Below are 14,781 nucleotides of genomic sequence, written 5' to 3'. Positions count from 1 at the left end.
ACAACCTTAAACAAATGACAAAAAAGACTGCAAATGTAATTGAATACTTTGCTTTGTTCAGCTCTCCCTTGCAACACTTTGTTTAATCAGTTTCAAAACTATCCCATGACAACTTTTCATCTACATCATAGCATCATGGTGTGCAGTAATATTCTCATAAAGCTTCTAGATTCACCCTGACTAAAAATCATATGCAGGTGGAAACAACAGCTACGTTTTTCCTAATGTCCTCTTCATCGGGGTCTTCCAGTTGAAGGATTCTCTGTAATTTTATGTTTCAATATTATAAAGTTCAGATCCCTAATAGATTCTTTCTTGTTGCACACCTCCAAGGAGGTCACACGTAGAGGGAATTCTGTTGTGGTGTTTAGAATAAATTCCAATAATGTCAGCAAACTCATGCTTTCCTTATCATGGGAGTATTTATTTGGAATTTGTTCTAAACACTACAACAGAATCCCCTTCAGGTTGTACCCTCCTTCCAAGACAGAGGCACATTGCTGAACATTGTAGCAATGGCAGTCACCTTTCTTCAGTGCTTTACATGGGCCGGTATTGTCCGGCTCTGAGTACTTGCAATTCTTTATGTTGTTAGGCAGAAGGACTGCTCTTCTCAGCACTGCTGCAACACTTTAAATTGGAGAAGCAAGTAGGTACTCTTGTACAAGGTACCTACACTTCTACTTTTCCATTTCAAGCACTACCTTTCGTGCCCTATCAATGCGCAGACCCATACCTGTCAACTCACCAGCATTTACAAGTGCACTCTGGCTAATTAAGTTGCAGTCCTACAATTTACATGTAATGATGAAATGAGGTCTATGCTTCCTCTGTGAGGGGTTAAGCAGCCTAGCTGTCGCTGGTTGTATGGAAAGCTTTAAACCAGACCCGGACTGGATGAACAAAAACAGCCCTGGCAAAAATACTCAAACCATCCCGCTCCGTTCCCTGCTGCATATCTCTCTTTCCATCATTCCATTTTCCTTCCTCTCTTCTCCCTCTCTGGTCTCTTTCTTTCTATCTGCCTCTCTTCCTCTTTACTCCTCTGTGACTGCAGCAATTGACCTCAGGAAATGGTAAAAGACAGAAGCACCAGCAGTGGCCCTTGGCTTTCAAAACTGGTCTCCAATAGCTCCAGCCCACCGGGGAAATGCCCGGTGGGATTAAAGGCCAGTCTGGGCCTGCTCTAAACTCCCTTCACAGAGTCAGCAAGAGGCTTCATGTGCAGTAAAACGAGACATTTCTGGTGTAAAGATTAGAACAATCATGGCTTACAGAGTGTCCAGTTAACAAGGATTCCCCAACACAGGATTTAGCTGTACTTGACATGAACGCGATAGCAACTCTCTCTCTGTCTCTCTCTCTCTCCCTCCCATGGGAGAAATAAGGAATCGTCTAACAGACGGGATCAGAGTTGATTATCGGTTGGTTATTAGTTTCTGAACATTATTGCCATGTCATATTTATGAGTAAGGGCAGTGAGTGAAGAAGGCCAACGCCTGTAGCTACCTGAAGACCAGTAGCTCAAACGACGAAATGTAGACTACATCGTCCTTCCCTCTAAAGACGGCAAACGCAGTATAAAACAATTGTGTAAAAACAGAACTGTGTTTAGAAATAGCAAAAACGTTTTTATTGTTACATTCCAAACTGTATTTCAGCACTGGGTACTGTTCGTAAGCACTTGGTTCTGGAAGGGCGTTGTGCTTTAAAATACACAATTATTTACAAAATACTAACTATCACTGCCCTGCCTCAATACCCACCCTACACACCTGACGAACTGGTTTGTGGGGCAGGAAGAATATCTACGTTTTCTGTTTTGAAATGTTGACTGGAATGAAGGGCGTTTCAGGAAGGACCTCAAGACCGGGCTTTTCCTTGTGACCCCAGCACTCAACGGAGCCGCCCCACACTCCCACTCAGCACCTTGAGACCCTCACGGGTGAGTAGTTGTGCTGTACCAACCCTGACATTGATTGAAATGTACTTTTCCTGCCGTCAGGTGCATGGAAGACAACGGGGCACACATACCAGTCCGCACACGCAAAAAATGCAGCACATACATATCACATGTGCATTCCTACGGAGGCAGGATGGCTATGGAAAACCACGCCTCCGAGTAGCCACAGGTGACCCGCTGCTCCACTCCCCAGTAATGGCGATTCGTACCTGGCAGGCGGGCTGGTGATTTTCGCCGAGTGAAATCTATGCGGTTTTGCAGCTTTCTCGAGGGCAAGCAGGTCCTAGACATCGAGGATACGTGGCGAGGCACTTTGATCAAGATTACCTCTCTCCTATGCTCATATCGAGGAAGTGCGGCAACCACAGGAGTCAGACGCGATCGGTGGAGGCGGGCGGCAGCCTCCGCTTCGGACTGTTCTTTTTGAGGAGGCGAGGTGGTGACGGGCGACTGCTTCCCGAACAGTGGTGAAATCTTTCAACAGCCGCTTTCCTGATCTTTCCTGATCTCCCACGGCTTTCTGCACGTGGTCCCATTACAGCCAGGAAAATCAAGGGCAGTTGGATGACAGCTTCTCTACCCCTGAACTCGTCGGTTCTTTGACGGGTTAGGAACTTTGGAAGGAGAGTGCTGGTACCATACCAGACTGCAAAGAGTCAGCAACTAGACAGACCGCTGGAGCATGATAGAGTGCTTTCTGGAAAATACATAATATAAGGTACAGAGGATCAAAGACACAGAATAAACATTTTTTTTAAAATGTTACGGGGAAAAAAAGAGAGGGAAAAATGGGCAAACCTCTGAAGCATGCTAACGCAGTCCCTAAAGTTGACTGCAACCCGTCTTAAAGCCGAAACACGCCTAGCTCAGGCAAAAGAAGTTGCACGATTGGCTAATAAGGAGAATACCACCAACTCCTATGGCCTTGACAGTACCCTTGAGAGCTCGGAGGAGAAGCTGCCCCCCACTGCCTCTCCGGAGCGGGAGGAACCGGTGACTGATCAGACAAATGTTATATCAAATTTGTTAGAAGTCGTAGCTGTGTCGACCAAGTCTCAGCAGGACAATTCTGTATTAGATGGCCTAAAGAAAGGATTAAAAGAGGCAAAGGAATTTCCATTGTTCTTAAAAAAGCCACCTTATTACCCCCTTCTTTAAGTCCAATTTCTAAAACATCTAAAGGCCCATTGGTGGTATCAGTGTTGCCAGTATTACTAATGGACTCAGTTAGTTTCTAAAGAGCAGGCTACTTTACAACCCCCTCTCTAAGTACAATTCCAAAAACATCCAAAGGCCCATTGGCGGTAACAGGGTTGCCAGCACTACTAATAGACTCAGCTTCTAAAGATCAGGATGGACTTCAACGTCATTTGGAATCCAATCATCTGGAAGTCCCGGAGTCAAATCAAGGTCAAGGTCAAGATCCGGCAGCCTTATCAACATCATTAAGTTTAACGGGAATGATTGCTTCCAGTACAAACCACTCCCAGCTACAAGGAACATCAGATGAAGGCAGAAAGACAGCTATAAATATTTCTTTAAATCCGATGTCATTCCAATCTAAACTTCAGCTACAACCTCAACCGATGTCCCAGGGTCGAGTTTTGCCAGAGGGTCTTTTGGCCCAGGAAGGTACCATGGTTGGAAACACGATTCCTGGTACCGTGGAATTGCAAAACAATCCCAACCAAAGTATGGAGACATCGGGTGTTTATCAATTAGATATTAGAGACATGCTCAATCTAATTTTGGATGAGGTTTGTGAAATGAAAAAAACTCAGAAATTGGAAATAGCCTCCCTGCACCTACGGATGGGGAAAATCGAAGAAGTAATGACATGCTTCCCTATTAAACTTCAGGAGGCAGAAGCCAGAATTTCAGCGTTAGAATGTCAAATGAATACGGTTATTGGGGAAGCGAAAGAGGCAGTAAAAAACAAGAACTATCTGGAGGATCTTGAGAACCATTGTCGGGGGTCAAACCTCTGGATAGTTGGAGTTCTCGAAGGTATCGAAAGTTCTTAAACTCTGCCATGGGTCAACTATTTCATCAAGCAGAAAGTTCTTCCGGAGTTCGAAGGAGATCTTACTATTACCCGGGCACATCGAGTCCCAGCTCATCCTTTCCCCAATTCCACTATGCCACAAACAATTTTGCTGAGCTTTGCAGACTTCCGAATAAAGGAAAGAATCTTGACAAAGGCGATCCAGCAGAGGCAGTTTCTAGTAAATGAAACCATCAAGTGTCGTATATTCTCTGATATGACTGCCGCGGTTGCGCGTAGAAGAAAATAGTTTGTTAAGAGTTTTCATTTGTTCAAAGCCCACGGCGCCCAAGCATCAACTGCCCAACAATCGAAATTGCGAGTTTTAGTCAGGGGAAAGTTTTTTAAGTTTTCAGATTTGGAGGAAGCTCAGGCATTATTAAAAGAGATCTCGCATGGATCTTGAGCCTAAGGGAATAGTGTAAATACTCAGTTCCTTCATATGTTAACACAAAAAGGCTTTCCCTATTTTTTGGTGCTAGGTGTGTTCTCCAGCTAGTTAGTTTCTGATTTGTTTCTTTTTATTGCTGGGGTCAGTGGGGCCAGCGGGGTCACTTAGGGTGTAATTCCATGACACCCAGGAGGTTAGATTGGAGGGGTGAAATGTGGCTAGCGTGGCTAGTGGGGGTTTTTCCACATTTCGATGGATGTTTTTTTTTTTTCTTCAGGATGGGAAGGGTGGGGTTGGGCAAGGGTTCTTTGCAGGAAAAAGAGCAGGAGCAGAAGGTACAGATAACAAGCAATCTAGAGATTTGTTATTGAGTAAACCAGGAGTTTACTTTAGAGATAGAAATATCAATAGAAACCAGTAAATGTAAGATCCTATCAGTCAACGCTAATGGAATCTTAAATAAACAAAAGTACGGCGCTCTTATTAGATGGTTGATATCATTTAACCCCCATGTCTTGTTCTTTAAGGAGACACACTTAAAATCTAACTCCCCCAAGTTATTTTTACCCAGGGTTTTTTCTAATGCTTTTTTTGCATCCGCAGGCCTCGCCATGAGAGGAGTTGCCATCTATTTCTCTAAAAAACTTCCCTGGGAATTTCTACAAGTACATAGGGATCCACAGGGGAGATGGATATGGGTGGTAACAAGGTTACAGGGGAGGATCTTGAATTTCATAAATTACTATGGCCCTGTCTCGGATGATATCTCAGGGCTGGTCAAAATTAATGACCTTCTGATGGGAGCCCATAGACAGATTATTATAGGAGGGGATTTTCATTTTATACAGGATTTAAGAAAGGATACTTCAAATAAAAACAAAAAACTGCTGAAACCAAATACCCCCAAATTAGTCAAGGCTATCAAACAAGAATATCAATTAATAGATCCGTGGTGAAATATTAATTTTTATAAAAATAATTTTACCTCATATTCGCACCGCTTCCAAACCGTGTCCCGAATTGATTTTTTTCTTACATCCAGATCTCTTCAGGTTTTAAAGGCAGATATTGGGTGCAATCCCTTCTCCGACCGCGCGTATATTAGTCTCGAACTAATACTTGGGGGAAGGAGCAGAGAGTGGCCCAGGTGGCAGCTGGATCGTCTCCTCCTCCAAGACCAGGAATGGGTGAAAAATTTTAGAGAATGGATCTCTGAATATGTTAAGATCAATGAGAACACTGCGGAGCCCTTTTCTGTTTGGGGCGGGTTCAAGGCGGCAGCTCGTGGTCAAATAATCGCCTTTACGGCTGCCCAGTCAAATGTTCAGAGGCTTAAAATAGCTGAATTACAAACAGCGGTTTAAAAAGAGTACGCCCTCCAGCTTCAGTTGCACCCTAATCAATTCGAGCAGGCAAGAACAGCTCTGAGGGATTGTTTTGTTCTAGAAGAGATCAGTAGCTCCCAAATGTATCAACAAAGGGTTTATGAAGAAAGCCTGTTGATAGGTAAACTTTTGGCTAATTCGACAAGAAAAAAACAAGAAGCAGGCATAATATCTAAAATGCTTGACCCCCAGACTGGTCGAGAAGTTGTCAATAGCAATGAGATTCCCCAGATCTTCTTAGAACATTTCCACCAACTTCATTCTACGGAATATCTAGTGGGGGAGGAGTTGATCCAGGATTATTTTACAAATGTGAACATCCCTAAACTTTCAGATAACCGGATCAGTCAACTGGGATCTGATGTGGAATCCGCCGAGATTCTGGCATCGATCAAAGCAACAGCCGGGGCAAAAGCGTGTGGGCAGGATGGCTTCCCCATTGAATTTTATAAAGGTTTTTCAAAAGAATTAGTCACACCCCTGAAAAAACTATTTAATTACATTAAAAAGGGTGGTTCGGTTCCCACACTTTTTAAAGAGGCGATAATTGTTTCCTTTGTTAAAAAAAGATAAAAATCCTATAGATGTTAATTCATACAGGCCCATCAGTCTTTTGAATTCGGATTATAAGATTTTTATGAAAGTATGGGCTGAGCGTTTTTTATTTGCCGCCCAGGAAACAATTCATAGAGACCAGACAGGTTTTATAGCAGGTAGATCTATGGCGGCCAATACCGAGTTTTTAATACATGCCTTGGACTATTTTAATACCAATCTTATTCCGGCATGTATTTTAATGGTTGATGCTGAGAAAGCTTTTGACTTGGTTAATTGGAGAACTCTGTTTTTTGCCCTCGGTCAATTTGGCTTTCCCTCTCAGGTTATCAATATGATACGTAACATCTATCAGGGTGCCACGGCTCTGGTAACAATAAATTTGAAACAAGCAGGAAGTATAAAAATAAACTGTGGGACAAGACAGGGTTGTCCGCTTTCGCCATTTCTTTTTACTTTTTTTATGGAGTCATTGGTAATTAAAATGCGAAATAATGCAGCAATTCAATCCCCTATCTCTGGCATGGCAAAGCTGAAACTTTTTGCGGACGATATTATTTTATATTTGATGCCCGATAAAGACAATCTTGAAATGATTTTAAGGGAATTTAGGAATTTTGAGTTAATTGGCAGCTATAAAATAAATTCTAACAAAACTGAAGTTCTTGCCCTCAATACAGATTTAAATTTTCTTCCAACTTGTTTGAGGGCACAAGCCGCTAAAGTAGATCCAATCAGATATCTTGGGATAATTGTGTCTAGCCAATACCAACAACTATATAAATTGAATTATCTAAGAATGAAAGAAAAAAATTAAGAGACTTCTGGAACAATGGCTCTTACTCCCCCTATCGTTAGTGGATAGAGTTTCATTAATTAAAATGTCCATACTTCTGTTGCTTATTTTTCTTTTTATAAATGTCCCAATTAAGATAAACTTGACTTTTTTTTAAAGAAATAGAAACTTTGTTTAGAGAATTTATCTGGGGCAAGAAAGTATCTAGGGTTAAACTGACTGTGGTGCAACTACCTATTGCACAAGGGGGTTTAGCTTTGCCTCATTTAAGAACGTATTACGAGGCCACATTTTTAGATTTAGTGGTTGGCTTGTTGGGATCTAAATGTACCAGAGATAGCTTCTTTATTGATAAAATGACGCAAGAAATTGTTTCCCAAATTTGAGTGTTTTTAAAAACCTCCAAACTTCCCAAGAAAACAAGATACAAGACTTTAAAGGATTATTCCTTTAGACTTCAGTCTTTTTTTAAAAAGACGGGCTCCTCTGGTCTGCAATATTTAAGATTGGGAGAATGTACTAGTCTTGGCCTCCAGTTTCGAGTAAGTCATATAAACAATTGGAAAGGTTGTGGGCTACGGGAGCTAAAACATTTTATTATTCAAAATAGGGTGATCTCTTGGCAAGAGGTAATGGCAAGGGCTGAGAGTCTTAGGAAATCTGCCTTTCTTGAATATCTACAAGTTGTTCATTTTTTAAAAAATACTAGTGGCATTTTTGATGTTCCAAATGAAGTTGTGGTAGCTCTCTACGGGGCCAATGTTAGTGGTGTAGGGAATTGGTACCGGTTATCACATCGCCAGGGTCAAGTACCCTTGATAGAGAGCCATTTGGCTAATATAGTTCGCGAGACACAATGTATTTTTTCCGTTAATGAGTGGGAAGCCTTATGCACCTAGGAAGCAAATCCCTACGCGCAGCGAATTTTAAAAGGATGGCCTTCTTATCGCGTTGGCTCTCCTATTTAACTCCGTCAGCTTTAGAAAAAAGATTCCCGGAAGTTGAAAATAAGTGTTTTCGCTGCCAGGCTGATGGGGAAGGTGGATGGCACCATCATTTTTTTGCATGTCCACGATTGAGGCCCTTTTGGGAGGCAATTTTTGTAGATATAGAGCTGGTAATTGGTAAGAAAGTTCCGCTCAAGGCTGATCTCTTTGGATTATGAAGAAACAGAATGATGCTAACAGAGGCAGAATTTTTTTTTCTATTTATTTCTTGTACTGTAGCCCGTTCTTTAATTCTTCAGAATTGGAAATCTAGTGACGTTCCCTCTCATTTGAAGTGGTTTAATAAAAGGAAAAGGACACGAAATTTTGAAGAAGCTTACGCAAGACGGGTGGGAGCCACTAGGAAATTTGAAATAAATTGGAAGTTTTTTTGTAATTTAGAAAAGCTAAAGGAAGGATATTAACACTCGATACTGATGTTGAAGTTGCAGTAATTATTGTGATAAAAAAGAACTAGCACTTTCTTTGCTATTGCACTTTAGAAGCACTAGCACTTTCTTTGCCGTTGCACTTTATTATATGTTTTGCACATTGCTATTTCTGGTTGATGATGTTATTAGCTGCTACAGCCATATTTTTTCTTAAATATTATCACAGAAAGAAGAAGCTATCGTATATTTTTTGTATAAAATGGTTTTAATAACTATTTTAATCATAACATGTATTTTATGTACTTAATGCTCTGCTCAATAAAAAAACAAAACATGTGCATTCCTACCACAGAAGATAGAAGCATTCATAAGAAATATAACAACTACAAATACAGGCCACCTGCACCCTCCTACTACAGAAGCTAGACAGAAGCATGCACAAGAAAAACACAACGAGTTGTGTAAGTATACATGAAATCAGGCGACCGTGCAGTAACTAGCCACGTCCTGCAATGCTCGGTTTCACACGCCCCACACAAGAGCAAGGTGCACCGATTATCATGCGTTATTCATAAGTCATCACAAATTCATTGCAACAAAGCCGGGCGTGGAGGGAAAACTGGTGAAAACACCTGTTCCCACTGGAGCACCCCCCCCCCCCCCCCTCATAGCGAACTATTGTGCTTTCTACATATACTAGACACGCAGGTACACACACGCCACTCCCTCGAGAAAAAACAGTCATACAATATCTAAAGATGCCGGTTATATAATATTCACACATCAAACATATAGAGTTATACTGTAACCCGACTTTACTTATCTTCGCGTTCAGCTGAAAGCTTCGTGTGATCACACTTTTGGAAAGTATGCTGCACACCAAATATTTATAATGTATATGTGCTCCTTACTACTAAAATGAGATTGAATCATGAGTCAAGGGTTCACGCTTTTTTTGTGAAACGACTCCCGCCCGCCAAGAGTCAGACATACGGATTTCCTTATAGACCTGTCCACAAAATGCAGGTGAGATTTACTTCGGTGAAATCACGTGGCCTCGGCGGTTTCACATTTCTTTTTGCGGAGCGCCACTGACATACTCACAACCGGCAGCCTCGCCTAGTAACAGGAAATAAGGGTATGGAAAGCAGAGCGAGGCGCAAAAGCTGTCATTCGAGCTCAAGGATTTATGCAGAAGATCTTTGAGTGGTAAAATATGCTATGCCAGGTAAGTTTTAAATTAGCACGTGGAACAGTGCTTGACTCGTATGTTATTGGCAGTTCCAATCAATCTATTGCTCTGCGTTGTGGCCCTTGGTTTGCCGGGAGACGATTGACTATGAACAGTCTAAGCAGATCTCAAACTCTCTTAAGAATATATAACTCGCCACGCCCATTGGCAGGTTGCTAGTTGTTTTTAAAGGAACATATGTGAATAAAAGCGACGAAAATAAGAACCCAGGCAGCATAATGCCGTAGGATATGAACAGTTTGAGATTTTATAAATTCATCTTGTTTCAGTTTTAAAATGAAGATTTTGTTTCCTACAGGTTAGCGGTGGGTTGGTGGTGGGGGGGGGGGGGGGGGGGGGTGGAGAGGGGAGGGGGGTGAATGTGAGTAATAGTGAGTTCATTCATAAGTGATTTAGTTACAATTTTGTCTGTTGTTAAACTTTGTACTGTGTGGGAAATGTGACTCACGAGTGGTGTCACGAACACTAACGCCTCGTACCCTAAGCCCGCTTTTAAATCTTCCCGGTAAAGTTCCTAGAATGCAAGACTTTGGCGCATGGACAAATACACACGTTTAGCAGAAATGCCCTTTCAGAACGTGTACAAGTGTCGTGTTCTCGCATGTCGTTCAATTATTATAACCTATTTATTATAACCTGTTAAATAACCTCTCCCCAGCTGCTCTCAAGTACAAGGTGCAGAATTAACGGCAACCATTTAAACGCCTCTATGTAAATCAACTTTATCCATTTATGATATTGCATTTATTTCAGAGACGTTTTAAGGCATGGGTAAAGTGGGCTATGGCCCAGGGCCACAGTCTTTCTTTGTGTGGCCCTTTTAGAGCGAGCTCTGTTCTGCAGAGTCTTGCCTTGATGACCTTGAATAATTCTTAAACAGGTTGTTTTAAATGCCGTTTCCCTTTTTAATGTGGGTGATGTGTCAGAGTCTATTACAGACATGGTAAAAGAGGGCATGAAAGAATCATAAATTCAAAGCTGTTCCAAAAGAGCCCCCCGAAATGTTTGGCCTAGGGCCCCAAAATCCTTAGGTTGTCTCAGAATGCTAGGGAAAGGGAAGAGGTCTGGTGCCGCGGCCAGGGCGACTGACTCCGGAATCTGGGGATCACATTTCGATCCCCGGAGCCGGCGGCAGATTAGCCCAGCACCATGTGACTCTGGGCAATAGCTTGCTTAATCTTCCCGACGACCCCCAGCGCCTAGAGTGAGATTGTTCGCGCTTTACAAATGTGGATTATTATTATTATAATTATTTATTGCTCTTGTGTAGTGCTGAGACTTGTATTAAGTGGTTTAATAAGATATACTCTGTTTTATGTTGTGGTAAAACTTTTGCCTGCATGGGGCATCTTAAATTAAAAGACTACAGTGCTACACAGTGGCGCTGGAACAATTTTCGGAGTAGAGGTGATGGTCAGAAAAATCAAAAGAGAGGGGAGATGACAATTCCTAACTCTACAGAACATTGGAATTTAAAATTAATTTTGTTTGCTTTGTTTACTCCTAAGTAAAAACAATTTGTTTTCTTATTTTGTCAAGAGAGGAAGTGTACCCATTGTGTACTTCCAGTGCTAGTCAAATCATTTGAAATGTTTGGACCCGACAGAATGTAAAATAGTGAACGTTCTTTTCATGTTTGATGAGATACTTCTCATACACATAGTCTTAGGGTCTGATTATGATCTTGGCGGATGGAATACTCCATCACAAACATGACGGATATTCGGTCTGCCAAATTGCAAGTTCCATAGGATAGAATGGGATTGTAATTTGGCAGATTAGATATCCGTCACCTTTGTGACGGAGTAACCCTGTCCACATAGATTGTAATCAGGCACCTAGCCTCCTGCTTTCTCCCTTTCCTTGTAAATAATGCCCCAATTGATGTATATGAATTAATGGAAAAACAAAAACTGAGTAACCACGTTGGAGGAAACCAAATCATTGAAATCCAATTTTAAGGAAAGACAATTTTAAAGAGATACAAATTAATTGAAAATTAAAGGAAACATTTTTTTTAAAAAATCATTTTAAGGATACATCCAAAATCAAACACTTGGGTAAAGATTAGGGGTAGTGAGGTTTTTTATTGGGTTCATGGACGGGTGATGTTTAGAGGCCTTGAGTGTTATTTAGGGTTCTGGGATGGGTGGTGTTTAGGGGTGGTGGGGGGTTGTTAGGGATCAGGCATGGTGTAGTTTAGGGTCGTGAGGGGATTTTTCGGTTCAGGATTGGGTGGTTTACATGGGTGGTGAGGTTTTTTTTAAGGTTGAGGTATTAATCCAGTTTAGGGGTGGTGCAGGATTTTAAGGGATGGGTGGGGTGCAGGCATAGAAATCCGTTTTTATGGTTCAGTAATGGGTGGAGTTTAGGGGTGGTGAGTGAGTTTTTGGTTAAGATTTGGGTAGAGCTTAGGAGTAGAAAGGGCTTTAAGGGTTCAGGGATCCGTGAAGTGTAGGGGTCAGGAATGGGTGCAGTTTATGCATGGGGAGGCTTATTTAGGGAGCAGAGCTGGATGATGTTTAGGGACGATGAGGGTTTCCCCGAATTAAAAGCATTTAAAGTAATTATTGGACAATGTAAAAGACATAAATCCAAAATAATGTTCCCTGACAGAAAGGATTGAAATAAATACCTTCGTCAAAAATGTTTCTGAAAGTAAGACGTGCAGCCATCTCATTCACACCTTAAAAAATAAGTATGCAGAAAAAAAAGACATTCTATGAATTGGTTTCCATTAAATGGATGCCATTCAGTCTGAAAATTGCCATTAAACCATTTAGATGAAATGGTTCCTCAGTGTTGGTATTCCATCAAATAGTTTTTCTATGAAATCACATTCAACCAATGCGTATACTTTACAGAAAGATCCTTGTAAATATATATCAGCATGGTAACAAAATAAGCAGATGTTTTTAGGAATAATTGTTTTTACTAGGCCTGGGCGGAGCTCATGGAGTTTCACTCGGTGGAATTCTTTAGAGTTACCAAAAAATCAGCCAAATTCCACAGAGTTCTGCGAGTAGGCGGAGTAGTGCTCGGCGGCCACCTAAGGAGTATATGTTAGTAAAACTGCTGATTCCCCAATGAAGGAATGATGGTTAGTTAGTAAAGGCATTGTTTGAATCGACTTATTGTATAAATAAAGGCGGAATCTTGTGGTAGGGAAGCGGGGCGTGGCCACTGCCAAACAGTAGCTTGTGGGACTCAAGATATGCAAAGGAACAATCTTTCTCTCACGCGTACACACATGAGCACTGGCTACTGCCAGCACCTGGCCCCAAAGACTGATACCTGGAGATCGGGGAAGGTGTTGTGGATAGCTGGTTGGACAGCACGTCCTCATCTGTGATCTTATCGTCGTCTCCTTCGTGGGTCTTGCTGCCTTAGCTTTTCTCACCCAGGCACTGGCTTTGCCACTTCTCGCACCGTTTCTGTCTCCACCGCGACTCGCCGCTATCAGAGACACAGGTCAATGTGTTGAGTGTAGGGTCTCAGATTCTCCTCTCCCAACCTTTGCGGTCGGCAGGAGAGCGGATAGACGGCCACCCAGAAAACTGGCATATAGGTGGTAGAGTACGCCCAAAGCTAGCAATGCTGCTAAAACAACCATGCCCAATGGTGACAGGCGGATGCCCATGGGGGCCATGGTGGGGTTTTAGAAAATCCGCAGCGGACTGACACGAGTGCAGAGGGCCAACGACCCGGAGCTTTTCACAAGCGAGCACTGCAGTGACGTTGCGAGAAGCAAGTAGGGTGGCAACTAGACTGCGAACTCTGACTGGAAGGTTTTAAGTAAAATGAACACATCCGCACCTATTCCCCAAGGCAACTGAGGAATTTACCCTCACATAATATGGCCTCCCCTGGCCGTTTGTTCGAGCCGTCCTAACTGGTATTTAAATCTTCTTTCTCTATTGTACTCATGAAAGAGGTGCTCTAGCTTATAGTCTCAATGGCTGAAAAGCTGTGGTGTGCATTACTGTATATGGAGACAGAGATTTTGAGTCTTCCCGGGAGTCTGGTACAGTAATCTAGTCCACTGAGCAAATCTACTTGCATAATCAAAATCCCACTTCCACAGGCAAAGGTTCACCAAAGTCTCTCCAACTTTACTCAACTCAGCTTCAGAGTCCCCAAATATTGTCTGTGATGAGCGCGCCGGTAAACTCCACTCTGCTGGCAGGTGGCGTCGTTTTTTTGCTGAAATCTGCATTCCAAGTGGAGCACATTGTTCAATGCCCGCCCCTAGATTTTCTGTTGACCTCTGTAAGAAATTGGGTTATTAGTCAAGGGGCAATGACTAGCCACCTTGAGTTATAATTACAGTGCTCGCCCAGGCAAATCCTCAAAGTCACTAAATTAACCTAAGCTTATCCCCCTAGTACCTATGGCACAGAGCAGCCAGACTTAACATATGGGACTGTGTAAAGCATTTATGCAGTACCAATACAATAACAAAGTAAACATCAAACAGAATAAAAAAAATAAAGTAAATTCTAAAAAATAAAATGACATTAAAACCGGGATCCGTCCTGAGCATCCATGAGGTTAAAGGATGCGGAACAGTTGCACATTGTCTGAGGTAACAGGCCCATATTTGTTGACCAGAGTTTAAAGAGGTGCAATAATGTATTTTGTATATAGTTTACCAGCTGATCGCAGCTACAGACAACATCAGGGTCCTCCTAGACCACGGCTAAACAGCAGCCTGCATCCTCCTGGACCTGTCAGCTGCCTTTGACACCGGCTCCCCTCACATCCTGATCAACAGACTCCATCACATTAAAATCCAGGGAGACACCCTCAAATGGATCACCTCATTCCTCACTGGAAGAACCCAGAAGATCCGTCTCACCTTTCACCTCAGAAAACAATAAGATCATGTGTGGCATCCCCCAATGATCATCCCTCAGCCCCACCCTCTTCAAATCATACATGACCCCCCCTTCCCCGGCCGACACGTCAGATCGCATGAACTTAACATCATCTCCTACGCCAACAACACCAAGCTCAT

At 42.3% G+C, this 14,781-nt stretch overlaps 1 protein-coding gene across 3 annotated transcripts in view; it reads left to right on the top strand.

The window, feature by feature from the left end:
* Positions 1–9,580: 9,580 nt before the first annotated feature.
* LOC146831196 (XK-related protein 9-like) overlaps positions 9,581–14,781 on the top strand; it is a 357,609-nt gene continuing 352,408 nt past the window's right edge. For 2 of the 3 annotated variants that reach the window (XM_085605455.1, XM_085605453.1), the window contains exon 1: positions 9,581–9,740. The gene's annotated coding sequence lies outside the window, so the exon portion shown is untranslated. The remainder of the gene's footprint in view (positions 9,741–14,781) is intronic. The other variant, XM_085605452.1, reaches the window with a different exon arrangement.

The sequence above is a fragment of the Triturus cristatus genome, chromosome 5_1 (assembly GCF_964204655.1).
Source record: "Triturus cristatus chromosome 5_1, aTriCri1.1, whole genome shotgun sequence".
Classification (NCBI taxonomy): Eukaryota; Metazoa; Chordata; class Amphibia; order Caudata; family Salamandridae; genus Triturus; species Triturus cristatus.
Note: the sequence above shows the minus strand (reverse complement) of the source record. Positions and strands in the feature narration are given on the sequence as shown.